Source organism: Megalobrama amblycephala, linkage group LG8, assembly GCF_018812025.1.
Source record: "Megalobrama amblycephala isolate DHTTF-2021 linkage group LG8, ASM1881202v1, whole genome shotgun sequence".
NCBI classification, from domain to species: Eukaryota; Metazoa; Chordata; class Actinopteri; order Cypriniformes; family Xenocyprididae; genus Megalobrama; species Megalobrama amblycephala.
In genome coordinates this window covers 19018332-19029432 of record NC_063051.1, presented here as the reverse complement: position 1 = coordinate 19029432, position 11101 = coordinate 19018332, and the positions used below count along the sequence as shown (strand labels likewise).

The 11101-nt window shown below is 40.9% G+C and overlaps 1 protein-coding gene across 1 annotated transcript in view; it reads left to right on the top strand.

Annotated features, from left to right (window-relative positions):
- The first annotated feature begins 9862 nt into the window (after positions 1–9862).
- Positions 9863–11101, top strand: part of pde4ba (phosphodiesterase 4B, cAMP-specific a) — a 181156-nt gene continuing 179917 nt past the window's right edge. The window contains exon 1 of the mRNA XM_048199880.1: positions 9863–10249. The gene's annotated coding sequence lies outside the window, so the exon portion shown is untranslated. The remainder of the gene's footprint in view (positions 10250–11101) is intronic.

The following is an 11101-nucleotide window of genomic DNA, read 5'->3' as shown; positions in this document are numbered from 1 at the left end:
CCGTGTTATTTCCGTGTTATCATAATAAATATTATCCTCTCTCACTTTTTGTTGTGTGTGCTCAGGATGATTATTCATTATTAATCACAGTGGCATGTCAGAATATATTAGATTAGCACTCTCTTCTGACAGTGAAACACACGGTACTTTGAAAGGCCTTTTTATATTTTGGCAGTCTGAGTGAGGCTGGAGATTTCCTAGCCTTAAATATCCTTATATAAGACAGAATGTCATAAAATTTGTGTAACAGAGGGGAATCTGCCTTCATCTGAATCAGAATTTTACATTTTAAAGAATTTTAAATCAGAATTTTTAAAGTAAACAAGTTTATCACTTGTTTATACTGTTGAATATTTCAGGAAATATAGAATTGTACAGTTAAAGGCACAATATGTAATTTTTCGCCACTAGAGGTCACCTATTCAAAACAAAGGCGAAGCTTGATGACGCCAAGATTGAGTGGAAAAAATGGAAATCAAGAGTAACACTGATACGGACCCTTACACTGGTTAAAATTGCTGATTTTTCTGCATTTAAACATTCTTGGAAACATCTGGGATAATGTAAGTACACAAGTCAACAAAATATATAACACTGTTCCAGTGGTTTTTGAATATTTTAATACAAAAATCTTACATATTATGTCTTTAAGGAGCTATTTTAACTTCATCTGACTCTTACAAATTACTTTTCTTGGCATTTTGTTAGTTGATTCATATTAACCCTTAATGTTTTTAGTATTAATATTTAACAGACATTTAAGAGGCTATAGGACAGTGCAAGAAGGGCACTGCTCATTTTTGATGAATGTATTGAAAATGTGGTCAAGTAACTTGGTATTAAAACTCTGGTATTATCAGCTTAATCTAAGTGACATAAGGATACAATTTTGAAGAAAAATTTGAAATTTTAACTTTTTTTCCTGTTCTATTAAGGGCTAAATAACATTTTTGACCAGTTGTTTAGATGTAACGCACATTTTTAACACCTTTCTATTGAAATCAGTTACAAGTAAGTCAAAGTTTGGAAAGACTACATCTGGATTCTCCCACTGCAGCAGCTGAATGTGAGAGACTCTTTGTTGCTTTTAGGTTGTCCTACTGTATTTTTGCATGCATGTGCTTTTCTTTCAAACCATGCATTTAGAATCAAAGAGACTCCATAAATAAGCAAGTATAGCATTTACTATTATACCCGGTTTGCCTGTTATACTGTAATTCAGCAGTTCAAAATGAATGCTCCTTAAGCACTGCCTGGTGCACATTTGAATATGTAAATGATAGTAGGACTAAACGGAGACTGTTGCACAGTGATGTAAGAGTGATGAGTCATGCCTCAGGGTCGAGTGAGCAGTTGTTGCGGTGATGGCCTCTGATTTGGGTGGGAGGCTGCACTGTGGCTGCTCACGCCTCTTCTATTAGATGAGTAACACACCCCACTGGGTGAATAGTACTGATGCTCAGTAGAACTGCTACAGCGAATGCCATGAAGCTCTGCTGATGTAAACATACAGTCATCAGTAATGTAGTCCAGTTAAAATCCAAAACAGAGAAAATGTAATAAAAAGACACTGAAGGTCACCTAACGGCATTACGTTGATATGTGTGGGTCATTTGTTGCTGATGTTGTGGGGACCAAATGCCAATGGATTCTAGTTTATAAAGTTATAAATATGGATATGCTTCACTTCACAAGGCCTTTACTAACCCCCTGGCACTTAATGGATTACTTTTATGATGGATGGATGTGTTTTTTTGGGCTTCACAATCTCAGCTACTATTGACTTCCATTATAAAGCTTAGAAAAGCCAGAATATTTTTTAATATAACTCCCGATTGTGTTTGACTAAAAGAAGAAATTCATATACACCTAGGATGGCTTGAAGATGAGTAAATTATGGGATAATTCTCATTTTTGGGTGAACTAATCCATTAAATCTGACAACTAAACAAACGTAGGCTCATTAGAAAAAATATGCCTCTATGTACATTTAGGTGCTGTTACGATATTTTTAACGGGATAGAGCATTACCTTTAAAGTTGGCATGAAATGGAAATTGTGATAGCCTTTTCTTCCATATTGCAACTAATGCTGCTTTGATGTGCTAGCTGAATTATCGTAAATATGAGTTTCCTAGTTAAAAATTGGACATGAGCACTCTCTCAAGTCGTATTTACCACTGGGAATCTCTGGGATAATTTTGATAGTTCTGGGATAGTTTTGATAGTTGAGAGGGCCAAAAACTTTAAACATGGCGGAGGGGAGAATGATTGCTGCAGTGACTGGTATTCTTTATTCGTTTTTTCCGCAACAGCTACATTCCCTTTGTCTTGTTGTTAAAAGTAGTGCATATTTACATAAATGAATAACCATTTGAAGTGTATTGTATGTTTTACACACTGCACAAATAGCCTGTGGCAAACTGACGATCTAGATATAGCGGTAAATGTTTATATGATTGTCAATGAATGGGACACTAAATATCATTTTGGCTTCAATAAGATTTTCCCAATAAATAGGCAGGAATAAACCTAATGTCCTCCATGATTCTTGTTCTTTCCGACAACAAAGCACTTGAATGCTACAAGCTCGTAATCATGACTTCAGAAGTGGGAAGTAGGAAATTTCTGATAGCATGTGAAGGCAGCATAATATCTGAATGAAACAGCTTCTCGAACAAGAAGAAATGTAGGGCAGGACTTGATCTTGTCTATCAGGAATTGATTGGATCATTGATTTGTTGTGGTTTCCTATTACTGTGACAGGTTGTCCCATCTTTGTGCCAATAAACAAATCATCGGAGAAGAGACGAGTGTCACGGTCTGTCACAATCACTTTGTTTTGGTTTACATCTGTCATGTGCTCCTTTGTTCCATTTTCCCACCACAATCTGTCACCATGGACATTAACCAGATCATCACAGCTGTATGTCATTTTAGTTAACCATCTGTGTATTTAAGTTCCTGTCTTCCCTCAGTTCATTGTCTGGTCTCATATGCTTATTGGGCCCTATTTTAACGATCTGAAATGCAAGTGTCAAAGCGCGAAGCGCAAGTAACTTTGTGGGCGGGTCTCGGCGCTGTTGCTATTTTCCCGGCGGGATAAATGGCTCTTGCGCCCGGCGCAAATCTAAAATGGGTTGGTCTGAAGTAGCTTCATTATTCATAGGTGTGGTTTGGGCGTAACGTGAAATAAACCAATCAGAGCGTCATCCAACATTCCCTTTAAAAGCAGGTGCGCAAGTTCCATTATGGATTGCTATTATTATGGCGTATTTACCAGGCGCACGCCAGGAGCGGTTCACAGCCGAGGAGACTGATGTTCTTGTAAGAGCAGTTAAAGACAGAGAAGTTGTGTTGTATGGGGATGGGAGAAACCCACCCAAAATAGCGTCGGTTAAACAGGTTTTTTCACATCTTCGTGGCACACCACAATGATTTCCGTCATCTCATGTGTTAATATTTTTTTAGTGTAACAATTTATGATTTGCAAAAATAACTGTTGCATCTGTGTAGATTACATGAGCAAAGTGTATGCGCGTTGTGCACGCTATACATTATGGTCAAGCATGCGCCCTTAAAATAGCATAATGAACAATGCGCAACGCGCCACTGACTTTAGACTAGGTTTTTTCTGGTCAGTGGCGCAATTGTTTAATGGAACAGCAAAATAGCACCAGGGATTGTTTGCGCCGGAACATGCCTCCTTTTTTGCGCTGAACCGCCCAGGGAGCGCAAGTTCATTCACTAGTTTAGCGACGTGCTTCTGTGGAGGGAAAAGCGCGCTTTGCGCGGGTGCAAAATAGGAATGACACATGCGTCGGTGTACAAAGTCAATTGCGCTGGGTGCAAGATAGGGCCCATTGTGTTCTGTTGCGTTCCTGCCTGTACCTGTATCTCCCGTTGGATTACCTAGTAAAGACTTATTTGAGACTTATCTTCTTTGTTGTGTGTTTCTGCTCAACCAGCACCTTACAAAAGACCAGACCACCCAATGGATGAATGGGTAAAATTCATCACCGTGGCTCAGGAGAGCCATGATTTTTTTCCGTTTTTGTCTGAGTTTTTTTGTCTTGCCATCCCCAGCCTACTGAAGGATAAAGCCCTTAAGACCTTGTTCTGGATCGGGGCGAACTTTCACAACCCCAGCAACCTCCCAGACACCTCCGGCTTGAATTGGAGGGAAACCGTATTGAGGTGTCTGGAGAGCAAACGGCCCCGATCCAGAACCCAGCCAAGCCCAGTGTCCAGTCAGAAACCCATGGACGGCGAGGAAAGACGGCAATAACCCACCGCAGATGGAGTGAACAACTCTGCCGCAATGTTTGAGCCCACACTAGGAGGAGCGACCGAGCAGGACATCACACCGGAGCCTGAGGGGAGTCAATCTGAGGAGAGGTCTGAGTCAACTGTCCCATCCTGCGCCGAGGGAGTAGGTGTCAGAGTCGAGGGGTTGGTCAGAAGCCCCGCCCACCTTCCCGTCACTGAGAGTGCATTTCTAAACAACAACATAAACTCAACCCTTCATCTGCCTAATTGTTCTATACTGGATTCACTGGTCCCACCCAGCCTCCCTTTCCCACCTCCTCTTCTAAATGTTTTGGTCAACCCGTTGTCTCAGTCTTCTTACTAGACCCCAGCCACATCTGCTGTCCTGCCCGAGCTGTCTCCCACCAGTACCGTGGTACCATCGTTGTCTCCTCTCAGTGACGTGGTTACATCGCAGGCCTACTGTGAGCCACCTCCCTCAGGGCGTGAGGATCCCGTGGCTCCGCCTCCATCTTCTGTCCGTGTCTTTCCACCTCAACCCGTTGCCCTGACTCCTCCACCTGTGCTCCTCCCTCCCTCGACATCTGCAGGGACCTTCGAGCATTTGGCTTCACGGAGCTCCCTCGAAGCTTCACCTGAGTCGGACGAGTCGGACGAATCCATCTCGGGGGGTCGTCACTGCGGCTCCGTCGCAGTCGTCTGGGTCTTCGGTGTCACTCCACTCCATCAGCCCTCCATCTGCGCCGTGGGTTCCTCCTCCATCATTGTCATCGCCCTCGCTCGTCTCCAAGGTGACGCTGAAGCCTTCACCACCATGGCTCCTCCCTTCAGCGCCGCCGCCATGGTCCACCATCCTTGCTGTGGCCTAGGCCACCATCTGGCTCCTCCTCCTGGTTGGCCATCCTCCTCCAGAGCCACCTCCTGCATCATCTGTCATCTCACCTTCACTCCGTCCACCTCCAGAACCCCCTCTAGCCCTCCCCTTTGGATGTTCCATTACAGCGCAAGGACGCGCCTCGCCGGAGGGGGTTGTAGCTTTGGCACTGTGTGCAGGTGCCAAGTCCTGTTGGAAAATGAAATCTGCATCTCCATAAAGTTGGTCAGCAGCAGGAAGCATGAAGTGCTCTAAAACTTCCTGGTATACGGCTGTGTTGACCTTGGACCTCAGAAAACACAGTGGACCAGATGACATGGCACCCCAAACCATCACTGACTGTGGAAACTTTACACTGGACCTCAAGCAACATGGATTGTGTGCCTCTCCTCTCTTCCTCCAGACTCTGGGACCCTGATTTCCAAAGGAAATGCAAAATTTACTTTCATCAGAGAACATAACTTTGGACCACTCAGCAGCAGTCCAGTCCTTTTTGTCTTTAGACGCTTCTGACGCTGTCTGTTGTTCAAGAGTGGCTTGACACAAGGAATGCGACAGCTGAAACCCATGTCTTGCATAGGTCTGTGCGTAGTGGTTCTTGAAGCACTGACTCCAGCTGCAGTCCACTCTTTGTGAATCTCCCTCACATTTTTGAATGGGTTTTGTTTCACAATCCTCTCCAGGGTGCGGTTATCCATTTTGCTTGTACACTTTTTTTCTACCACATCTTTTCCTTCCCTTTGCCTCTCTATCAATGTGCTTGGACACAGAGCTCTGTGAACAGCCAGCCTCTTTTGCAATGACCTTTTGTGTCTTGCACTCCTTGTACAAGGTGTCAATGATCGTCTTTTGGACAACTGTCAAGTCAGCAGTCTTCCCCATGATTGTGTAGCCTACAGAACTAAACTGAGAGACCATTTAAAGGCCTTTGCAGGTGTTTTGAGTTAATTAGCTGATCAGAGAGTGGCACCAGGTGTCTTCAATATTGAACCTTTTCACAATATTCTAATTTTCTGAGATACTGCATTTGGGATTTTCCTTAGTTGTCAGTTATAATCATCAAAATTAAAAGAAATAAACATTTGAAATATATCAGTCTGTGTGTAATGAATGAATATAATATACAAGTTTCACTTTTTGAATGGAATTAGTGAAATAAATCAACTTTTTGATGATATTCTAATTAAATGACCAGCACCTGTGTATATATATGCTGTTGCTCTTAATATATCACACATTTCATTGATAGACAATTACAGCAAGAATTACACATCTATCAATCACAGGACTTACCGCTGGCCTTACACACTTGAACTGATACGGTGCAATAGAAGGCGCACAAAGCACAAAGAACCAGCCAGCCAATAGGAAGCCCTGTGTAACTCTGTTACACATGGATAAATCATTCATAATCACTGCAGTTATATAAAAATCAAGAATTGTCATTTTTGATTTCATGGTGACTTTAACTGCCACTCACTGGAACATCTGTGATACTTATAACAACCAGTATAATAAAATGTTGTCACATTCTGGTTAATCTGTTTTGAATAAAATGGAATACTCCTTTAGCTCCAATTCACTGGACATTTTGCTTTATGAACATGCAAGAAGCAACATATTATTTTGTTGTTTTAGTTATTTTTATTATTTACAATGAGCCTGGGTTGGACTAAATTTTGTGTGGGGACATCCTCATTTCTAAAAATGGTTCTAAAATAAAGTAAAGGTTTTTGGGTTAGGGTTATGTGGGTTAGGTTGTGGTATTGACAACTAGCTGTATATAAAAATGAGAAGTCAATGAATCTTCCAATTTAACCAATGTGCCAGTGTTTCAGTACAGTTGTTGTCACTTCTAGACAGAAATTTTGTTTCCTTAAAAAGTATTGTCCTTCTTTTTTACTTTTCATAAAAGTTTTGAGAAATACATCAGTATTTTCCTGTGACCTTTGTTCTATTGCTATTACAGTGAAATCTGTAAACACATGTAAAAACATATCTTGATTTCTAATCTAAACAAGGCCTCTGTGGGGGTCATTAATCGCTAGGCTAATTGCTGGGTGGTTACTAATGAGAAGACAGTGCTGGTGTTACAGTGTGTGTAATTGTGTCCCCAGGGACCACGATATCCTCCTGCTCTGTCTAGAGTTAATGTGATGTGTCTGAGCAATCGAATGCTGTCTAATTTGTCAAGCTCTATCTGTCTACAATGTCAGTGAGCCACAGGGTGAAAAGATTTCTGAATATATGTTCTAATCCAAAAATATTTAGAAGGCACTTTTTAAGTGGACTAGAGGTTTAGATGGACAATACACAAGCATAACATTAGTAGTATCCATAAAGCATTTTTCTCATTGCCACTAGAATAGATGCTTCAGTGAAAATGTGGGCCATAAATATTTAAGTGTGAAGGCTTGACCATATTAAATATCTGTGTACGGGTTTTGTCATGAGTTTTGGCATGAGAGAGAGAGTGTGCATGTGAAAAAGCTCCTGTCATTCTGACACAGGACAGCAGATGGTCTTGTTTCTTAATCATGGTCATGGTGCTTAAGCACTAAATCCTCACTGGAACAATACAACCAGGCTTTAGCTTTAGTCTTTGCCTGACCACCTCAAACACCCGCCTTTACTGGCACACACTGGCCTTGTCCCAATTCCCTGAGTAGGTATGCTAGCCTCGTCTTCTTCAGCTGTTATTAGGGATTTTCAGCCATTAGTAGTCTGAGAGTCTAATCAATGCTTTATTACCAAGTGGAGTAACTCCAAAGCTGATTATGAAAATGATAAGTGAAAAAATTTCATTAAGGTTTATAAAAATGTTTTAACCACCTTGCAATGACTGTGTGCTTGGAAGATTCTGAAGTGTTTTGTCTGCCAAATTAAACACTCATGAATGAAACTCTAATGTATAACCTTGCATAATTGTATAACTAGACACATAATCATGTGGATCATTCAGCTGTTTATTTCATCATCAGCTTTGAATATTGTCCAGATTTTTTAAATCTGTATTTAGTGGCATATTTTAGAAATTCAAATCCATCTAATAATTTGAAATTGCATGGTGTATAAGTTCAAGATGTCTTTGAATAATTGGACATGCACAGGCTAAAGAATTCAAACTTATAGTAATGTATCGGCCAATATTTCCCATATGTGTGAAAACAATAATGAATTGTTAATTTGTAGCATAAATGCTGATGTACAATATAATGACAATAATAAGATAGCTGAATGGAATTTAAACAAGTAACAGTGAAGATTAATCAATTCTGCCTTTATAAAAATGAAAAGATGTCACGATAACACCTGTCCTCCTTCCCTCGCACACTCTGGACTCAGCATCCCTCCTAGTTCTAACCTGTGTAACCCCTCTTGTTCGAACCGCCCACTCTCAGCGGGATTCGAACCCGGGTCCCGGGCATGGGAGACGGGCGCTCTAACAAGGAGGCTAAAGACCACAATCTCTATCATCTGTTGCCAGAGCGCCTCTTGATATCAGGGGAGTGAGGTTTACACACACAGCTCTTACCGGCCTATGTCAACAACACAACACATAAGCAGTCATCTTGCCTAACCTCATTGTCTGTTCTTTTCTCTCTACTGTGTGTGTGTGGACTTACCTAACTTACCTGCCTTGTGGTTTCTTATCTGTTGCGATCATCATCACATTAACAATCTTCATTCCTCCATACCTGCTATAAGGACAAGGAGACTTTCAATTTCCAGTTAAGTGGTGCCTCGGTGGCTTTCTCTGATACAGTTGGCTTACCGGAGTCATTCCTTGTGTTACATGTTTCAATAAAAAACCCTTATCTGTGAATCTGCTCTCTCCTCTTCTGACACTGACGGTACTGGTTCCACCAGTGTGGCAATGAGGATCCCCAATTTGTACCTTTCAAAATGACAAGTATCTTTCTCCCTTTTTTTTTATTTTTTATTAAACAGTATTTTACAACTAGACATTGTAGTATTTTATGATGTCCAGTGCAGCTGGAACCATCAAATCTTTGCTCACAGTGTGCTGTATGAAAACTGGCACAACCTCTTATATCATGTGGTGCATTGTTCTCTTTTTGACCACTGTGTTTCTGCAAAGTTGACTTAAACAAGCCCTTGGAAAAGCTGCGTCAAAACCAGCACTGCTCGTCACCTGATTTTTTTTAGCGTGTGAACCAGGTCTAGTTGTCAAATGGGGGAAATGTGTCACAAGGTCTGTCTAAGCAACTATTGGTTTTAAATGTCAGTTTCAAAACCAACATTTTTTTTTGTCACATCCTGGCATACATTCAACGGTCATCTATATAAAGAAGGTAGATTTTTACCAAATAGCTGAACCATACTCTCAAGACATGTATTTTAAGTTGTCACAGAGTATATCACAGACAAGGCTTAAGTCAGTTTTTTTTGCAGGCAAGGCTTAAATGTATGCACATGTAATAAAACTGACTTTCAGTAACAGCCCACCCCTAAAACATTAACTGTCGTAAAAAGTGACAGTATCCCCAGCCTCAACAATGGCTTTGGTCAGGCTAGTGACTCGTGCAGGACAAATATTCTATTTGAACCAATGTCTGGAGACGAACATAAAATAAATGCAGTAAATTGAGCATTCATCCCCCCATCCAGTGACTTAATCACACGCATCCCACGTCTCAGTGTATATAAGCGCTCTTGTATTGGAGATCCTCCTCTGCTTTTGACAGGCACAGTGAACGCTCAGCCTCTAGAACGAAAGCGCAAGCCTGGTGCGCGTGAAAACCGCCTGCTTCTTGCCAAAGCGACACACACACACACACACACAAAAAAACGAATACCAGCATCTTTTTAATTGTAGTTGGAGTGTTCGTTTCTTCTGTACGTACCCCGTATATCAGTTCAGACTGTCTGCGACTAGCAGTGCTGAAGGACACAAGCGGAGCGGGTTTCGATACCGGGACAGAAGATGCTGGTTCTTCTTCATTGACGGTTCTGGTCCACCTCATGGGTTATACACACAAAAACACAACGGCGCAGCACTCGTGTTATTCATCACGAGTTTAAAACGGGATCATTTTGTGCCTCTTTTGTCTCCCACGTGCAAGAAAGTGGATCCGTATTTGAGGTGAGAATTATGCTCAGATGCTTGTTCCTGCTTTTGTTCTATTGTTTACACTGTTGCCTTTATTTTTGATATTTTTGCGTTCTATTTTGAAAATGGAGTGTTTTTTCATCTCAGGATTCTCAGTTGGGATGCTGAGGGCTGTTCATTAGGATTATTCAGTGATGTCTGATTAAGTTGCTCTGATAGATTTGATACCAACGCTCATAACAGCGTTTTTTTGTTGTTGTTGTTACAAGACTTAGTATTATAGATGATAAGGGTACTTTTTGAGTGCTGTTCTTCTAAATGTATCATTCTGTCTCCGTTTGTACAGTAGCATTACAATGTAGTCTTTTGTAACCAAGTGTTAGTTCGGAATCAAAAGAGTTAATTCCTACTATATAGAATGGAAAGGCAGCCAGCGATGACGCGGGAATTAAAAACAACTCCACAGCTGACACAAATATTTTACAAAAACGTTTTGTTAACGTTCCCATTAAGAAATGAAAACGTTATTTTTGAATGTTCAAAACGTTCCATGATTGATGTGTAAATACAATTTTTGTGCTATTGGTTTGATAACGTTATTAAAGACCAGATAACTTACATAAGCCATAAACAAACATTCTGTCAACATTACTGGAACGCTTGCTCATAACTTTGAGAGAACCTTGACAGAATGTTAACCAAAGTTCTGAGAACGTTCCCTGTTAGCTGGGACAGTCATTATTAAAATAACGATTTCAAACGAATGCAGCAGCCATTTCTGTGTTTTTTCCCTTGAAAACGGAAGCAAAGTTGTTGATTTTCCTGTCGCAAGGAGCAGGTTTTAGTCGGAGCATCTGTGTATGTTAATAGAGAGGTTTTCAGTTT